Source organism: Mesocricetus auratus, unplaced genomic scaffold, assembly GCF_017639785.1.
Source record: "Mesocricetus auratus isolate SY011 unplaced genomic scaffold, BCM_Maur_2.0 Super-Scaffold_100018, whole genome shotgun sequence".
NCBI lineage: Eukaryota > Metazoa > Chordata > Mammalia > Rodentia > Cricetidae > Mesocricetus > Mesocricetus auratus.
The window spans coordinates 45,668,891-45,688,458 of record NW_024429199.1 but is presented as its reverse complement, the minus strand read 5'-3'; the positions used below and the strand labels follow the sequence as shown (position 1 = coordinate 45,688,458).

At 39.7% G+C, this 19,568-nt stretch overlaps 1 protein-coding gene across 5 annotated transcripts in view; it reads left to right on the top strand.

The window, feature by feature from the left end:
- Positions 1-19,568, top strand: part of Prkn (parkin RBR E3 ubiquitin protein ligase) — a 1,082,502-nt gene that overhangs the window by 124,633 nt on the left and 938,301 nt on the right. The window lies entirely within an intron of this gene.

The following is a 19,568-nucleotide window of genomic DNA, read 5'->3' as shown; positions in this document are numbered from 1 at the left end:
ACTCAGTTATATAAACATCTCAATTTGTTCAAAGACGTTATATTGGAAGTACTATTGACAAAGAGAAATCACCAATAGTATACATTGCTACATTGCTGTTTTGTTTTGTTTTGTTTTTTTTTTACTTTTTTTTTCGAGACAGGATTTCTCTGTATTGCTTTGGAGGCTCTCCTGGAATTTGTTTTGTAGGCCAGGATGGCCTTGAACTCACAGAGATCTGCCTGCCTCTGCCTCCCAAGTGCTGGGATTAAAGGCGTGTGCCACCAATGCCCGACTTTTTTTTTTTTCATTTCTCAAAAACAAAGATGAAACCTATTTGGTGTGTTGGGGTTGCTGACAATAGGTTTTAAATGAAAATGTCTTGCATCTTAAGCTGGGAGAACAGCTATCCTTCCAGAGGAAATAGTCAATAGTGTTAATGTATGCCTGTGGATTGTTTTGGAATTCACCTAACGTGAATCTAAGAGCACTCGACATGAGGTCAAGGATAGTTTGATCTCTGTTTTCTCTGCTAATAAATAATGTGACTTTGGAAAGGGCCACTGAGTTTTCTGGGCTTCATGTATCTCCTCTTTAAAGTGGGAGAAGTCCTTCCTGCCGTGTTCAGTTACAGATTTTGTAAATACCAAAATAGGCAACATCTTTACAAATCTTTGTGTAAGTAATGTGAAGAACTATCTGTATATAACATTTGTTTCATCTTTGATAAAATTGGCAATGACTTAAGAAAGTCTTCGTAAGCCTTGCATCTTTCAAGGATGCTGTCAGTGAAGCTCTGCTGTCTCCAGGCACCTAGTTTATAGAAAACAGCAGGCTGGGTTTGCAAGGTTTCTGCTGTACCTTGCTTTGTATTTTGGCTTGCTGTGGTTCCTTGAAGTAGACAGTGAAATCCTTTAATGATATGCACTAGGCTCACAAAACCTAAAACTTCCTGAGTAAACTCCAGTGTCTGGGAATGTTTTGCTTTGTGCTTGTCATACTGAGGACCAATAGCACTGAGCAGATTGCAATAGTAAGCTCTTTGGTAGCAGAAGATGGGAACTGTTTTATCATTAGCTCAAATAAATGAAGGACTGGTAAAACTCTTGGAAGATGTCCCCTAATGCATGTGGCACTGATGTTAGGATCAGGGTATGTGTCGTCCTCCCAATCAGTGCTTTAATGAGCTCATTTTACTCTGGTATATTGGATACATTTCAATTAGATACTTATGTGCTTCTGTTCACGTAAAGGTGCGTCATTGTAATATAAGCAATAGTGTGTTTTAAATGATCAGATTTCCCTTGGTCTAGATATGTTTTTATTATGGTATAGCTTTAGGCTTATATTTAACTTTTTAAACTTTCTATTCTTTGGATTATGTTCGCTAAACAACCCTTGTGACTTATGTGCCATGAGACTTATTTACCCTAATGAGTGGACAATATAGTGGCTCTTAAATTCTATTTAAACTTGTAACCTTTAGTAACAGCTCTGAACTAGCTGTTACATATCCTCAATCTTCCAGTCTTCCAGCACTGAATTCATTTGCTAATTGCCCACATCTGTTGTTTCTCCCATTGACTGATTCTGAGAAGAAAAATTTTAGACTCCTCTTCACTATTCATGTTTCCTCTGGCAGGTTATACTTATTAAGCTTGTCCAAAAAGTTGAAGGGAACAAAAGAACAAAATATGTGATTAATTCAAAGTTAATAATTTCAGTGTCACCCGGCATTAATTACCTTTAAGTAATGGATCTCTTATGCTCATTTTTGCCATTTAATCACCACAAGTCTCTTCTGTGGCCTTTCCAAGGAAGCAGAGCAAACTCTGCTGCCAGCAGTCTATAGCCACATGACCAGCATCTCTATTTCCTCGTAGGCCTGGCGCTAGAATCCAGGGTTGATCCAGAGTGTGAGATGGATCTGGCCTAAGTTGCCAACCCATTTGCACATAAATAGAAAGTGAATACAGGAGAAGGGAGACTAATAAGCCCGAGGTCCCTGAGGAACTGAGGTCTGTACATCTGTGTACAGTGTGTCCAGGCCAGCCTTCTCCATCCCACGATATTGTGCAATGAAAGTAGGGTCTGCTTCTGGCAGTTTCGCCGTAGCCTGGGGCGGTTTCAAATGCCTTTCTGTCTTCTGCTCCTTAGTGTCAAGTTTAAAATGCCTCTTCCTGTCTTTTTCTCCTTACTGTCAAGGTCAGGCTTATGCCACCATGCCCAGTTCATACAGATACATTTTCTTGTCAGTGAGATGATACATTCACCTTTTCTTTCTTGCTTCATTCAAATAACTGAGACTCACAATTTAATTTTATATTTTTAGTGTCCCCAGGTTCCTGAAGGACAGGAGTTTATACCCCAGTAGTGTGTCGATGAGTATACTCAGTGCAGGTTGTTTTATGAGCATTTGCTGTTTCATGGTTATGTATCAACTATGTACCAACTATTTCACGTGTACCTGGCCTTTAAATATATACAAAATTATTTTTTTCTTGTCAGCATTTTTTTCTGATACATATGCTGACTTGGAAGTCACATGACATTCACAGAAAGTCCAAATTGGGAAGGCAAACGCATACAAGTGGAAATAATACTGAATGACATGAAAAAAGGAAACTCTTGTACACGCTGCTGGTGCAAATAGAATGAACTAGCAAAAAAGACGCCTGAACGGAGCAGGAAGAGCCTGGACGCTGGGCGTGAAGTAAGGCTGGGGCCACTTCCTGTCTGCTGTGTGTGAACGCGCTGAGCAAAGGCAGTGATTGGAGGCAGCAGCTCAGGTAGTTGGGGCTGCCGTTCTAGCGTGAGCAGAGCTTCAGCTTTCCTCTGTTAAGGGGGTTATCATACCAGTGGGCACTGGGAGAAGGGATTAGTTAAGTCTGGCGTCCATCTCACGTCGAAGGTGGGGAGGATCGATGCCCATTTATGTGCCATGTACACCTTGCGTCACACATGTATTGTCTTCCCTAATCTGAGAGGCAGGTTCTCTTTTACGAGGGTATTAGTGCTCAGGCACGTGAAGCCACTAGGTGCTGACTGGTTAAATAAGTGTTTGCACCCGAGTTGATTTCGTTCTAAAACTTGCGTTCCTCATCCATAGTAACACTGCCATGAATTAACTAACTTCCCATTTTGAGCTCATGTTAAAATACCGTATGTTGCTCTTGTGACAAGGAATTTTTTAATAGATTTAGTGAGTGATGTATTTTAGTGGGTATGCCTTAGATATTGTATTAATAGGCACAGAATGGAATCTTATTTCTTCCTATGGTTAGTTGTGTGAGTCAGGGCAAGTTAGTTAACGTCTCTGGGTATTGGTTGAATTTCATACCGTTTTTTACACATTGCTGTTTTGAGGACTAAATAAGGTACTACGAGAAATTGTGTGGCGTCAGTGGATTCTGTTACTGCAGTGTGCTACACATAGCTGTCTGGACAGATGTTTTGACACTGCCGTCCATATAACACAGATGTCAGGACAGGCATCTGGAGTGCTGTGTCATGAACTTCTAAGGTTCTTTCCTCTCATTCTTAACTTTATGGAACTTCTAACTGTGTCTTACTTTTGTGCTTTGTTCTTAAGTCTCTGGTTAGTTTGGCAGACTTTAATTTTTATGCAATATCTTATACATATAATCAATACATAAAAATAAGTAAAATGTGTTTAATTTTTTAATGGATTGTTGGTCAGAGAGAACTGAATTCATATTCTTTCTGCTGGAGCTATGCAGAACTGTGTCTATCTCCTTATGCTGTGATTGAAGCAAATATTAATGCTGTCTTAGAATATATGTAAATTCCCTACAGATTGTTTCTGAATAATAATACTTTAGGTTTGAAGAAAAGCATAATAGTAGTATTTCTGATGGCTTAGTTTTAACTTTCAGATCTTTTAAATCTGCCCTCTGTGAAATATTTGTTCACTGTTTGAGAGTTTGTTAATCACCATTATATTTGGTATTGTTTCAGAATTCAGTTTCAGCAACCTATCATTTCCCCCACCTGTATGCCTATATGTCTACCTCATAATCGTTGTCCAAGAAGTCTGTAGTTTTATCCAATAAGTCTTGTGTGTGTGTGTGTGTGTGTGTGTGTGTGTGTGTGTGTGATGTGGCTCTCCTTCCAAGCTCCAGGTAAATAACCAAAAAGCAAAGAAATGCAAACGCAATGAGCCTGGTTTTAGGTTTCTGACTTGTGAGCCTTCTGCCCACTGTAGTGTTCTTTGTGTTTCCTTTTAGACAAAGGAACTGTAGGTATAGTGGCAAGGGGAGCGATGAGCAGGATTGTTTAAGACTGACATTAGTTTTGATACAGAAAAATAGAAACAAATAGATGTGTCAGTGATACAGCAATTATGAATAATTGTCTGCCAGTTCCCTAAATACTAATTGATGTATCTCCAAGTTACCAAGAAGAGATGCAAATTACAGAATCTTAATTTTCCTGTGAGAAATGGTTTTCTCCAGAAATAGTGCCCTGTGAACCCATCTTGTTAATACATAACAATCCTTCCAGATAGAAACAGTACAAATACATTTTGCAGATCTTGCAAAAGCCACACTTTTAGTAATTGGTCATTGTGCTAATATGTCCCTAGGTTTCCATTTTCTTGATCCTCCTGTTCTGAATTAAGCCAATCTGTCTCCATGTTTCTCCCATCCACACAGTAATTGACCTGGCAGACTGCCACAGGCAGCCCAAAGAGTCCCCACTGGGGGAGAATGTCCCGCCTCTCTCATTTGACTGACAGGACAAACTCTGATCTGACAATCCCTGTCATGGTGCTGTTTATCAGTCAGCAACACCCATGTTAAGGTGTATGTGTATGCTGAAATAGACAGCTCCGTCTTTTTAGTGATTGCTCCTCAGTCGAGGAGAGTGTCTGGAGACAGCCAAGGCTTTATCTGGCCGTGATAGTCTTCCCTGCTCTGGACTGGCTTGTTTAAATTCAATGTACACACAGACTTCTAATTTCATTCTATTATTTATTTTACCTCTTTATAAGAGAACCATGTACACACTTCATAGGTTAGTTGATTTCAGGTTAAATAGGCTGGCTTCCTACTAGACCTTGCTATTTATTCCTACCTGGTTGTCTAGACTTAATGTTTCAGCATAAGGAAATGCAGAAAAATGGACACTGTCTTGACAGTGCTGACTAGTGGATGTTCTCATGCGGCAGGCACCACGTGGCCCAGCAAACTTCAGGCCGCTATCAGTGGGGACATGGATTAGTACTTTGATGTATATAGACTTGCTTTTGTCGTCTACAGTATAAGACAATGCTTTGTCTCTTCACGCATCTAAGTGCACAGGTTCTCAGCATTGTGCTTCTGAAAGCTGTTGCAGAATGGCTCACAGGTGCACACTGCATAGAGGTGTTCACAGTCCTGTAGCTGCATGGTGTGACTGTGGAGAACACAAGACCATTGTTACTGAGAAGAAATGTGGTTCTTCTAATTTGGCCTCAAGTTAGAGCACAAGACTCTGGAAACTGTCCTGCCAGTTTCACAGAGTAGTAAGATATTATTCCAAATGTTGTCATGTCTTATAGTGAAATAAGTTAATGATTTTGGAGTAGAGAAGATAAAGAGAAGGCTTTTTGGTTTATTTTTACTTTTAACTATGCATATAGGAGTGTGGATTTGTGCACAAGTGTAGTTCCCATGTGGACAGGAAGATGGCAACAGATATCTGGGAGCTGGAGTTCCAGGTGCTCAGGGGCCTCCTAATGTAGGTGCTGAGAACCTAACTTGGGTCTTTTGCTTTTCACTTCTCAGCCATCTCTAATGCCATGTTTTATGATTGAGTCCAGAATGATAGCAAAGAAATACTGTTTATTAAAGAAATTTAGTAAAAAAATACTATTTATTAGCATGAATTATTTTAGATGATCTAATTCATATTAGCTCATTTTTAATGTGAAAGCAGAATTGTTTTTACATGCATACATCTACATCTACTTAATACTACGTATGAAGTAGTGAAGCAATCAATTGTGTATAACATCAGTGTGTGTGTGTGTGTGTGTGTGTGTGTCTTCATGTATAGATAAAAGAGTAGATAGATAGTGGAAAGGGGCATTGTCCCAAAAGATCAAATTTAGTTCAGGAGGCAGGAACACAAAGTAAGACCCTCCTATTAAAGCAGGCACTAAGCTAAACCCTGAAGAAATGTCTAGTCCATTGGAATTGGTAGTCATATCATTCATCTAGGAATGCAATAGGGCTGAGCTAATGCAACTTGGTGAGTTTGTACTGGTATTCGGAACCTCTGTGATGTATACCATAGTTACTCTGTTCTTCCCTTGAGTCCACACCTAAGGTTTTCATTACGGCTCAGGGAACAGAATTGGGGAAAGGAGGATGTCAATGCCCCTTTGTAAGGTGCTTCCCCATTAATTTCTTGGTAGATGACTTGAAGAAGGCTCCCAGGCCAATTGTAAATAGATCAAGTTGGAATTCAGAAGAGGTCCTCCTTGGTGACTGTCAGGAGACCCCTTCTCTCCCCCCTGGAGATCGAAAGCATGCATGAGACAGTTGCTTCCAGCCTTAGTTTGCACTTCTCCACACAGACTCTTCAAGGAGTCTCAGCCATGAAAGCAGATACTGCAGACGCATGTTAGTAGCCAGCCAGAAAACAGGCTAGGAAATGGGCACCTTGAGTACAATTGTCCTAAACTGGAGACTATATACACTTGGCAAGCATTGTATCTAATGAAGTAACTAGATCTACTTCTTTGTTTGATTTAATTACTCTCTTAAAATAGTGAAATAGCTTCAGTTATGGTTTATTGAATAATGATACCACAATACAAATAAAACCAGATGAATTTCAAGGAATGTGCAGTCTTAATGAAAAGCAGGAAGCTGGTAGTTAAGTGATTGTCTGTGAAAAACAGCCTCCGTGCAGCTGAGATGGATGCTTTGAGAAGGAAAAAGAAAAGTAACTTCTCAATGGAATTATGAAAAGTTTATGGCAGATGGAGTCCTGAGAGAGGGGCCGAGGTGACAGCAGGAGTCAGATGGCAGATGTGGGAAGGACAGGAAGTCCTCTGAGAAGAAGTCACTGGAACTAGAAACCTCTTAGTGTAGGTAGAAGACACACTCATAAATGCTCTTGAGCAGTGAGTTAGAACATTTGCTTTTCATTCAACAATGAGCTCATTTTTGTTTTGGACCCCCCCCCAATTGTTGAAAACTTTGATTAAGGGTGCCTAGGGCGTGGGTGTGCCTGTGACTGTGGTCATGCAGCCTTTCAAATTCTCACTGCAGATGATTCTGACTTGGTCTGCAGTGATTTGACTGTGAGTGGCTGCTGTTCCTTAACAGAACTAAATTCAGGACGAAATTTACCACTTGGTCTCTTGTGTATTAATTAGTTTGTTGTGTCATGTGCACCATCATATTTTGCATTCTTGAGTGATATAAACACATCTTCATGTTTCTATCCCCATTGCCTTACAAGGAAAGAGCAAGATTAGAAAAACAGTGTGTGTCACATGATGCCAAGGTCTTTAAGTCTATCATCTTGTTACTCTTCCTCCAGATCTTTCGTGAAAAGATATAAAGGAGGAACTAAGGACAATTGCTTTTGCACAACGTCCCTTAATGAGGTGTGAGATCACAATTTAAAATCAAGCCTATTTTGACTCATACTCTTGTTACTATATCTTATTACTTCAGTTAATTAAGGGTCATTTGTTGAATAACTGAATAAATGACTTATAAAAATGTATTTACTTTTAAGTTGATTAATGAAGAGAATAATGGGGTCTAAACTTGGTAACATACAAATGCTTCATCTTTAAGGTCTGCACTTAGTATTTGCAATTATTTTGAGTCAGAATTTGCTCATCTAGAGTAGGAAGCCTATTTTCTAAGTTTACTAACATTAAAAGTGTGCTGTGTGTTAGTTAAGAGCTGAAAGGAGTACCTCAGGCTGCCAGTGTTTACAAGTGATGCTGCAGACATCACTGTGTCTCTCTGCTCTCCTCAAAAAGACTTAGAATGATGACTTGGAATTTTGGTTTCTGGCAACAGCATAGAAAGCTCCCTGCTGAGTTTGCAGTGCCTCTTGGGGAGAGAAACACGGGCTTTTCTAGTAAAGTCTGAAGTGGGAATGAGTAGTGTTTTTTTTAATTCATTCTATAAATTGATACTTATTGCAACAAAAATAAAAAGCTCTCTTAAATTCAATTTGTGTTCCAAATCCAGATTTCCACCGACCTTTTCTATAGAAAATACATTATGTTGTCTTTCATCACAAGTGATTTATATTTCTAGTTAGTTATGAAAATTCATTGAACATTTTTTGGAACAGTGTCAACCACAAAGTGGTAGAAGCCTAAGACACAGTGTAAAGGCAGTGTCTGGATCCTTAAGGCCATCTCCATCTAGGAAGTCTTTGGTTAAACATGCAGAAAAAGTGACAAATGCCACCTGTGAGTGTAAGGAATATGTTGTCCAAGGGACCCAACTGTGCAGGGCATGGAACAAAGACAAGCCTTGCCTGCTGGCACCTGTGAATCATCAGCCTCATACATCATGAAAGTTTGCTCATGGCCCAGTGACAAAGGCTCAGTTTTGCAAGGTGATGTGAATGTGTGTGTGTATATGCATGTAGCCTAACTACATGTTGTCACTAATAACACAGAAAATATGTTTGGGGAAAGTAGGGTTGCTATTTTTATGAATCTATAAAAGCAGCTACAGGCAGTCTAGAGACATACACAGATTTGTGCTGCAAATGTTCAGTCTGGGACTTGTTTTTTGTATTATTTGGAAAAAGAGAGAAATTTGGGTGATAAGTCACATGAATCCTGTGCATCAGGGAAATTGTTCAGTGTGCGTGAAAAGGGAAATGTATTTTGTTGTAGACCAAAGTGAAGATGCATTTGATTCCAGTGCTTTTGCCTGGCTGTGAATACAGAAAGTGTTATAAATTTTTAAACTATGTCAAAAGGTAAATACAGTGTCTGTTTCTAGTGATTTATTTTTCTGTAAGTTGGGAGTGTGAGTCAGTGTGCTTTGGATACAGAAAGAGACTCTGTTAAAATGTTGACAGCAATCATTTGTATATGAGTTGGAATTTACAAGGTCCTTTCCAAACCTTTTTTCCCCCTCAGAGTTCTTACAGCAAATCTAAATGGTAGAGGTGGCAAGTATTTCCTCTTTGCACAGATGAATAAATAGCCTGGAAATTTAAACATCTGCTTCAACTCTTTTAAACAAAAGGGCTCGGTTTAGGACCTCACCCTGAACCCTGAGTTTGGACTCTTTGTCTTCTCAGCAAGGCCTTTGTGGCTTTTTTCTTTTTCTTTTTAATCTTCTGCAGTCTTTGTTTTGACTGTGACTGGGGATCTGTGGCTCTTTCTGATTGTCTAGTTGGTTTTCCAGCTCTGACATGGGGTCCACCATCTCTGGGATGATTTTGCACAGGGAGTTCCCAGGCAGTGGGTGTAGAGACATCCCTTCCTTTATCCACTCCATTTCCATATGAGCAACACAACACCCTTGGCTGCCTCTGTCTTGGTGTTTGTGTCACCACTCTGCAAATTTTAAGACACTTACACAATGAACCGAGATTAAAACTCATCACAATTGGTGATAGAGAAACGGCCCATTGGGTAAGAGCATGGACTGGTCTTCTAGAAGCCCTAGGTACAATTCCCAGCATCCACATGGCAGCTCATATCCTCCTATAGCTATAGTCCCATGGAATCCATTGTCCTCTTCTGGTGTGCAGACATACATACAGACAAAACACCAATATATAGAAACTACATAAATAAACAAATCTGAAAAAACATTGTTATCCTTACACTTTTCATTGTAAGCATTCTGTTTGGAGTGGGGGGAGGGTACAGAGAAGGAAGAACAGCCATTTGGAATGTGTGTCCATTTTGAGTTGGTTCCTTGCAAGTATAATATTGACAATATCTTAAATGCAATGAATGATCACAGCTATTTATTAGAATGACGTAGAGGCCGTGGTGCTCCTAATCTAGCAGTGACTGGCTATGAACAACAGAAGGCCCAAGACTCGTGTAGTCGTTCAGGGCACCAGGTTTTCAGTACATGCCAGAACTCTGATCAAGTCGGCTCTACTGCCAGTGAAGGAGAGGACTCTCCAGCCAGGGCAAGGGCAACTGCGGAAAAAGGAAAAAAAAAAGATCTTCCTTCTTCTGCATCCTTTATCTAGGCTGCCAGCAGAAGGTGTGATCTAGTTTAAGTGTGAATCTTCCCACCTCAAAGATCTAGATTAGAAGTGGTCTTCCCACTTCAGCTGATTTAATTAAGAGAAAATCTCTCACAGGTGTCCCCAGTCATCTGGGTTTTAGTGAATTACATATGTAGTCAAGATGTCAACCAACCATCGCAGGACTAAACTCACTTCCTTGCGTACACGGATGGAAGTGTCTCATTGAGGTGTACCTCCCAGACAGTGGAGAGAGATACAATGATGTGAATCCAGCAAACACAGCCATTGCCATCTGTGTGACCCCGGGCAGGTGGCTTATGTGTATTTTTTTAGCTTTTTCCGATGTTTGTGAAATTAAAATCTGTGCATGAGTTTGCAGAGCCCAGGAGAAAAGCAAGTGTTTTTTTCCCCCCAAAACTCTCTCCTTCCTTTGAAAACTCCACACATACTGTTGCGTTGTGCTTTGTTAAATTTAATCCTTTATTTGCACTGATCAATTAAACCCAGGTTTATGGACATTGGCTTTGCCTTTCTGTACTGCCTATTTATTTTATGAACTGTTTGTGTTGTTGGTTTTAATTAAAGTGACTATATTATAAATCTGTGCTGACAATTCTAGTTTAATAATTCTTGGTTAAGTACAAAAGAGCCACAAATTTGTATTAATGGTATGAATTGATTTTCAACTAGGTAAATTTTATTTATTTAACTTTTATCATTATTTGTACCTAATGTACTTATTTTTTTATTTCACTGTTTGTAAAAATGGTTGTTGCATTCTTTCTGATACTCGGTACTGTAGTTATTTTAAATATATTCATCTGTTTATCCAGTTTTCTACAGCTATGCATTATGTTTGGTCATCTTTCTCTGAGGCATGGGATGGGCTCTCAGGAGTGTTACATCCCTGCTATTTTACTTAGATCAGATACAGTTCCAGCCTCTCTGGAAACTGAACTCTTTCATCTAAGTGGAGTCCCCAGGGAACCAAGTGACCTGTCCACCTACTTCAGCAAAACACAACTGGACCCCCACATATGCAGCCCAGACCTTCACTTTGTGGGGTTAATCTTGTTTACTTTTGCTTGGGGCTTTGCTTTTTGTTCCTGTTGTTTTATTGGTTCTCTCCCTGAGAAAAGCTCAGTCCCAAATAGGTTAATTGCCCTGACACTTTTGGTCTCCACAGTTTCATTTCATTGTGCCATACTTAGGGAATGACCAGTTTTTTTTTATGTGTGTGTGTGTGTGTGTGTGTGTGTGCGCGCGCGTGCGCACCCAGGATTTGTTAGCAATTTGATGTACAATTTTATTGCTTAAGTCAAAGAACCTGGTGAGAACCTACTCTTTGTCGGTAGTTTCCTAAGTGGTGCTTAATTCTGCAGAGCCTTCTCTTTCATTGTTTCTCTCTGTCTCCAGCCTCTTGGTCTCTCATGAACCACTCCAGACCTCCAATCTGCCTGTCCTTAACACTCTGTGGGTTAGAGTTTCTTTGGACCAGAGGCCACACCTCATTTAAAAGTAATGGTGTATGTGGAATATTTCTAAGCTTTTAGTATTTTTTTTCTAAACTTGTTGTTTGTTGTTGTTGCTTTGTTTTTTCAAGACAGGGCTTTTCTGTATTGCTTTGGAGTTTTCTAAGTTTTTAAAACACTGATGAAGCCATCTATTTTATACTCATTTTTATTTATTTTACATTTACGCCTGTTGTTATTTTTTATTACTTGGACACTATGTTAAAATAGTGAAATGTGTTTTGTAGGTTAGTAAGTTTTGCTGATGGCGTTTTACTTGCCTTCCACCACACCTTGTGGGAAAGATCCATTCATTGCACACATTCGTTAAGTACTCACAGGCGCCAGCCTCACTCAAAGCCCTGAAAACAGACAAGCAAGCAAAATGCTCCTAAAGCTCCATCTTTTGTGGATCCTGGATTCAAGTGAGAATGGAAGAAAATAAACACACACAGCTACTGTGGTGGTGGTTAGTGGTTAAGAGATGAGGGAAAACACAAGATAAAGGAGAGCCTAGGAGGTAAAGTAGCATGGGTACCATTCTTGCTCTGGTGCGGGTGGTGACCCCGCAGACTCTGACCTCTGTGAGGACTCTGACAACTATACCTGCCTGAACACCAGGAAGAGGACAGGGCAGGCACAGCATCCTCACGGTGGAGTAGGCTGTGACTGAGGAGCAGGGAGCACGGCCGGTAGGCTAGGGTGACATGAGCTGTGGGAACAGGAATTGGAGGTCAGAGATCAGATGAGAAAATACTCTTTTGCAGAGAGAAACACAAAAGCAACAAGGAAGCTCACTATAGTCGTGGTTGGACCCCTTCTTGACAAACAGCTGGTATGTGGCTGTCAGCACTAACTGGATCGAGGGACAGTTTGGGACAGCCTATGGATAGGGGTTTCATCCTTGCTATAGACAAATACCTTTCATTTCTCATGTGGCTTATCTTCTCATCTGTGGAAAGAAATTCATCACATTTGTTTCTGGAATTCTCCTGAGGAAGTTGGTTATTTTCATTTTAACCTCAATTCTGTTCTCATTTCAAAGAATAAGTGGCATTTTAAATTGAAAAGGCAGGGGCTTGTATATATGACATACATTCCTCACTTCAACTTATTACAGCCTTGGGATGGTTTGGGATGCAAGAATTCTTTCAGGAGTCATAAAAACCTTCATAAATTGACTGCACTGTCCAAAGGAGAATTTCTCTTGCTGGAAATTTGTAAAGAAGTTTTTTATGTAGCATCGAAAGAAGTCTCTTGTTTTAGGTTGCACTAGTTAGCCTTACTGAGGTAGCCTTGCCAGTCACCCCAGCTCCATCGTTTATAAACTTGTGAATGAATTGTGTGAATCTAAGGCAATGCTTCAGCTGATCCCAGCCGTGAAAAGAAGTCACATAAAATGAAAACAACTCAAGAAAGAGAATTATTGATGAATCTACCCTACAGTAAATTGCTCTTCTCCAAACCAAGGTCCAGGCATATATTTCGTAGACTCCAAACTGTTTCTACCATGACAAGTCACAATTAACTCTCCAACAATTTGTTGCCTAAAACTATTACCAAATGCAAAGTTGTCAAAAGTTTTAAGCGCGTCTATGATCAAACAGGAAGCAAATGACTTCTGTAAATGATAAGACTTTTTTTCTCCCTCACAAACATTTATCTACAGCTTAATTCCAGGCACTTACTGGTGAACATTCATCAGATATGGTCTTTGGGAGGCATAGCATCTTAGGTACATTATAGTAAACACATAGGTTAAAATATCCAATGTTACAATTTCAATCTTAGCTAGAGAATACAATTTTAGATCTACAAACAAATTTGTCATTTACTAATGATGTGATATCATAACTTTGCATTCATTTATATTTTCTTTTTGTTCATCTTCACAATAACTAGAACCTTCTTAACATTTTCACATTGCAACTGAGATATAATTAGGGCACTGAATAATTAAACAATGTCTCCAAAATCACTTGTGTACCAGCAGAGTCAATGTTCTAGAATTAGAATCTTCTTTGAAATATAATTCTTAGCAGCCATTCCACACTAGTATAACCTTACCTTTTCCTCATGCATTCTAGTAGTTTCTAACTTCAGTATTCTAGCAGTTCTACTTCATTGAACAAATGTTGCAGTTGTCAGTCAATTCTTTTCTAATTTCTTTCTTGCTGTTTCTGTGGTGTGTGTGTGTGTGTGTGTGTGTGTGTGTGTGTGTGTGTGTGTGTGTGTGTGTGTGATCCCCTGAGACCTTTACCTCTTCACCCATGAATGTCTGAACAGCAAGCCTCTGAGACAGGATTCCTGGTGCTTAGCCCTGCCCTCTTCTCCATTGCTACCCCTACTTCATTCAACCTTGGAATTCATCACTTCCTTGATGAGCTGTGGATTGCTTGCTTGACCCTTTCTAGGCATAGTAGCAACAGTGGAAATTGAGTAGGGGTAGAGACTTGAGCTATGGACTCATCTACTGATTTCTTGGGTGTTACTGTATCTCAGGAAAGCTTTAGTCATGATTCCAAGGCTCTCACTCTGGTTATGGGATCCAAAGAAAATAGAAAAGAAAGTGAAGTTTGAGGAAAGAGAGAACTGGGCTTATTTGCATGCTGAGTGACAAATCATTTTCATTTTGCAAAGCTGTTTGAACCCTAATATCTTCTTTTGTATTTAAGTCTGAGATTATATCATTCTAATGTATAAACACTGATGAATGTTGCTGGCCAGATGAACTGATTGTCATAATTATGGAGAAGGGACTGTGTACTTTCCAGGTGCCTTGGTTGTCCTGGTTGTTTGAAAGATTTTGTACCATGATGCTTTGGGGCAGGACTTACTAGAATTCTTGGTCAGAACAGCCTATGGTGGGGACTGATGGGAACTAGCCTTAGGGAAATTTGCTGTTCACATTAGGAACAGTTTAGCAAGAAAGCAAAAGCTTTGTAATGACAATAACATCAATAACCATCACAGTGTTCATTGCTGGCTAATATCACCAAACAATAATTGATCACAGGTACTGTGCTATGCTAACTTTAACAATCCTCTTCATGTGATAATGTCAGGGTATGTGAAGTTGGGTACATTAGCTTGGGATTGCACAAATAAAGGTATAAGTTTACCATTTGATACTCTGCTGTGTTGTTTATAAGTTTATAGTTTGATACTCTGTTTTACTAAATTGATATGAAGACAAACAGGATACTAATTTAAATTTCTAGTCATATTTACCTTCCTCAAACATTTAGAGTCAATTTGCTTTAAATTTCTTAATTCAATTAGAGAAGGTGTGATTGCCATTTAATCTTTTTTTTTTTTTTTTGGTTTTAGGAGACAGGGTTTCTCTGTATTGGTTTTGGAGGCTTTCAGTCCAGCCTGGCCTCGAACTCACAGAGATCTGCCTGCCTCTGCCTCCTGAGTGCTGGGATTAAAGGCATGTGCCACCACCGCCCAGCTCATTTCCATTTAATCTTAAGACCTATCTTATTTTTTATTTAAATAGAATCCCTTAAACTGAAAATATTTAGTTGACAAGTTTATAAATATGTTATATAAATACATGTAATGCATATTGTATGTTTATATATGCTCATATTCATGTTACTGTAATGTAAATATATGAAATTGCTATATGGGTTTGAGTATACATATATTTATGTAGAGCAGGAATATTTTTCCCCAGGAAATTGAATTTTAACATCAAATGACAACAGGCATTGATTAGAGTACATTTAAACTCCACTTCCTTTTCTTTAAAAACCAAAATGAATGCAATCATGAAGAATGTGTTTTTCAATTTCACAGTAGTTTGCATAAACCATGAAGAAATATTTGAGGTTACCCAGAGAGGGGAAAGCACCTCTTTGTTTATACAGATGGTGAAATTTGAACATGGCTACATCTAAGCGCGTTAGTCTGTACACTTCACCTACTCTGCTCGATGGAGCTTGCCCTCTGGTGTGGGCAATCCATGGTAGGGAAGAGACGATTTCATGTGCTCACTTACAGTTTGGGAAATGTGGTGGGTTTAATGATGTACTTTTTCTTTGTGAAATGTGTGTAGATAGAAATAGAAATAATGAATAGAACTGTTGAGTGATGGTGACAACTCTGAAGGAAATGACAGTGAGAATGCATAAATGAAATCATCTCCTGTTGAAATTATTGCAGCAGCATTCATTAGATGTCTTTCTTAAGTAGAGCTGGATATTGCAAACGGGGAAAATAATAACCGTGGATTTGCCCTGGATTTTTTGGGTTAGTCTAGCATGAATGTTTATGTTCAGCTGCAAATAGTAGCTTGCTAGGTATTCAGAAGTTAAGAGCAATTGAGATTTAGGCTGTTGAAAGCTCATTTGTAAAATTCTCATACCATTTGCGCTGTTTTAAAAGATTTGCTTAGCTCCTCGTTGGCTCAGAATAATTCTGACACTCTTAATCTTCCCTTTGCACTAGGAGCCTTAGACATTTTTTTCCATTTAAAGATTGAATGACAAAATTGAGTAAGTAATTTACTAGAAATAGGAGAGTAAGAGAAAATTTGTGCTCCGGGAAGACACATACACTAAATCTTAATCATTGAAGATAAAGGTCATTGTGAGAATATATATATATATATATATATATATATATATATATATATATATATATATATATACCCTCCCTTCTTTGTGTTCGAGGTGGATATTATACATATGTATAGCATGAAATGCAAAAAGTTCTTCAGATATCAGTTATAGAGATCCAAGTTTGATAAGTTACATGATTGCAGTGACCAAGGACATCTCGCACCTGAGTTCATAGTTCAGGTGTCTGAAAACCAGCAGAAGAAAGGCATTTCTCCACAGCGATCACTGTCTTATACCATGAGTAGTCAGAACAGGCTTGTCTGGACTTAGCACAGTTTTCAGCCAGGTTGCATGTGGGACATTTATATGATGCTTACCATCCATGTAATTGTTCTTGACTTTTTTCTTTTAAAAATTTTGGTTTTTGTACTAAAACATCAGCTAGTAAAATGGAATCCACTTTTTTTATTAAGAAAGTAAAACAGTGGCTGGGGAGTTGCACTGATTGAAAAGTCTTGAGTTCTTTGATGAAGGACATAATTTTCTTTGCTTTCTTTGTTCTCCCTACAGTACAATTGAAAGTGTGGATGAAGACTTTCTTCTGTATTAGACGTCAGTAAAGACAAGCATAAATCTCTTTTAAACATAGGAGCGGTTTTTAACCTGAGAACTATTTCTTCAGATCATTTGGTCACAGATTAGGTATCCAGTATATTGAAAGTAAATATATTTGGATACATGCCCATATTTTATTTTCTGGGAAATCGAATAAACAAAATGAGCTTGTTTCTAGTGGGTCTGTTTGTAGCTCCATAACATCAGAGAGTCAGCATTACATTTAAAAACTGCTTTGACCTGCTTCATATGTATATTAGTACCAAAAGCATTAGTAATACATTATGATTTTCTAAACATTCATGAGAAGATTCAAAGTAAGCATATAAATGCATTGAGGAAAGCATCCTCTCTCTCTCTCTCTCTCTCTCTCTCTGTGTGTGTGTGTGTGTGTGTGTGTGTGTGTGTGTGTGTGTAAACAATGACAATGAGGGTTTGACTTTGAGAGAGAGAGCTAAGGGTGATACGTGGGGCTTGTGTGGAAAGGAAAAGAAGGGGAAATGATATAATATTTTAATTAAAAACAAAAGTAAAACTTATAAAGAGGGGAGGAATGTGTTCTGGACACACACACCAACGATAAACTCATGTAAAGCTCTGCGGAGGCCAACACTGTCCAGACTTTGTCCATTTGCTTTCACACAGAAGGAAGCAAGAAGACTGGGATCAGTCGACCTCTGTGCTACCTTAGGCTTTGGAAGTGCACCGCAGGCCCTTGATTTATGGGCATCCGTCCTGGGACACTTCAAATTATAAAGCATCATTTTGCCAATGTGGCCTCTTAGTCCCACGAGGTTTTGTGTGTGCAGTAGCCCACGTTGAAACATGAACCTTGGGTGACCATGCTTCGTGGAACAGTGTACTGTACCTGCAGTAGAAGTTTAAAATGGCAGCTGCAGATTAGCCCCCAATCTCCCTTTGATTGCAGTGAATAAACTGTTGGGAGTTTTCAGCCCGGTTTCCTAATGTCTCAGCCTTATGTATCTGCCGAGGCTATAGAGCTGGAATTCAGTGGACACAGAATGCAATAGTTACTGTTAGAGAGAACTAGAATCTGTCGTGAAACCTAGAGCTGCTCAAATCACTGCCTAATCTGCAGTAAGAGCTTGCATGTGTGTTCATAAGCATGCATGTAACTACTCAATTAAGGTAGGTACCCATAGTAATATCAGTGTGCCTAGTTTTCATATTGTGACAATGAATATTTTAGAAATGTTCTGTAACACTGTAAACTAGGTCTCCTGCAGAGGAGTTCTGTCAGTGACAGATTATTTATCTTTTCCAGCTAATGAATACTTTGTTTGCAGAGACACCCTTCAAAGCTCTTAGCATCCGAATACACATTTTAAAATGAAGTACCAGTGTATGGGACTGCACACACCTGCTTGACCAGGCTTTACTGTTTATTGTCAGCTGATAAAATCAATAAATAGCCCTGTTGAAAACAACGTGGAACAAACTGGTTCAATTTAACCATTGTGAAATTGTCCCCATATTTGTAAGTTTTCTGATAAATCTATTAATGACGATAGCCTTAATAAAGTCTGAAGGATTGCTGGTTAATATCATTTATGAACTCTGGTGTAGACATCTCAAATGACAGTGTAGTAATTGGTGGCCTTCGTTCACTGTCTTAAGAACACACCACAGCGCCCGGGCCTTAAGAACTACCGCGGGGCTGTGGGACTGTTTTATCCAGAAGCAGCCATCTAGTTCAGTGGTTCTTCGGCCCTTGCTGCACACTGCGATGAGGGAATTAGAAGTCCCGAGGCTGGCACTCCACTGCAGAGACTGGGTTCCTAGCTGAGGTTTGCAGCATGGGCTCCAGGTCTTCCAAGCTCCTTACCAGATCTACCATGCAGCGATGTGTGTGACCTGCGGATGCTGCCATGACTAAATCTTAAATGTACCCATGAAGACTCCCGAAAACCTCCTTGTCATCCCCTCCATGCTCACCTAGGCCAGACAGGAGGAGGGGTTAACTCCTCCCCATGAGTCCCAGTGCCAGTAAGTAAAATACTCTTTTAAGGAAACAACAGGCTCCCCCACCCGCCCCCAGCCCCTCGCTGCTGCCCAGAACCCTGTTGTGTTAGCACCTTAGTAACTGCTAAGAACCAAAGTTTACTTTATTAATTTATTTAACTCCTATTCTTGGCAGAATTCCTGTAACCTAGAAAAGCCAAATGAAGGTAATTTACTAGATGTGACTGCGAAATGTTACTTACACAGGGTGGAGAGACAGCTCAGAGGTTAAGGCTGCTCTCGAAAGACCTCTCAGAAGTCCAGGTTCAGTTCCCAGCATCCACACGGCCCCTCACAGCCATCTGTAACTCCAGTTCCAGGGGATCCCATGCCCCCACTCTCTCCCCACACATGGTCACGTACACATGGAGAAACAAAACATCCGCCTGAAGTGAAAGTGGATGAATCTTAAAACAGAAATGCGAGTCAGGTGTGTCAAGGTTCCTAGGAGGGAAGGGGGCTCTTTGGGTGTTTTTCCACCTGGACATTTCTTTTCCCCATGCCAGCCTCACTTGATCTGACATTTTTGCTTGCGTGTGTGTGTGTGTGTGTGTGTGTGTGTGTGTGTGTGTTGAGAGAGAGAGAGAGAGAGAGAGAGAGAGAGAGACAGAGAGAGAGAGAGACAGAGAGAGACAGAGAGTGAGGGGGGATTGGACCTAGG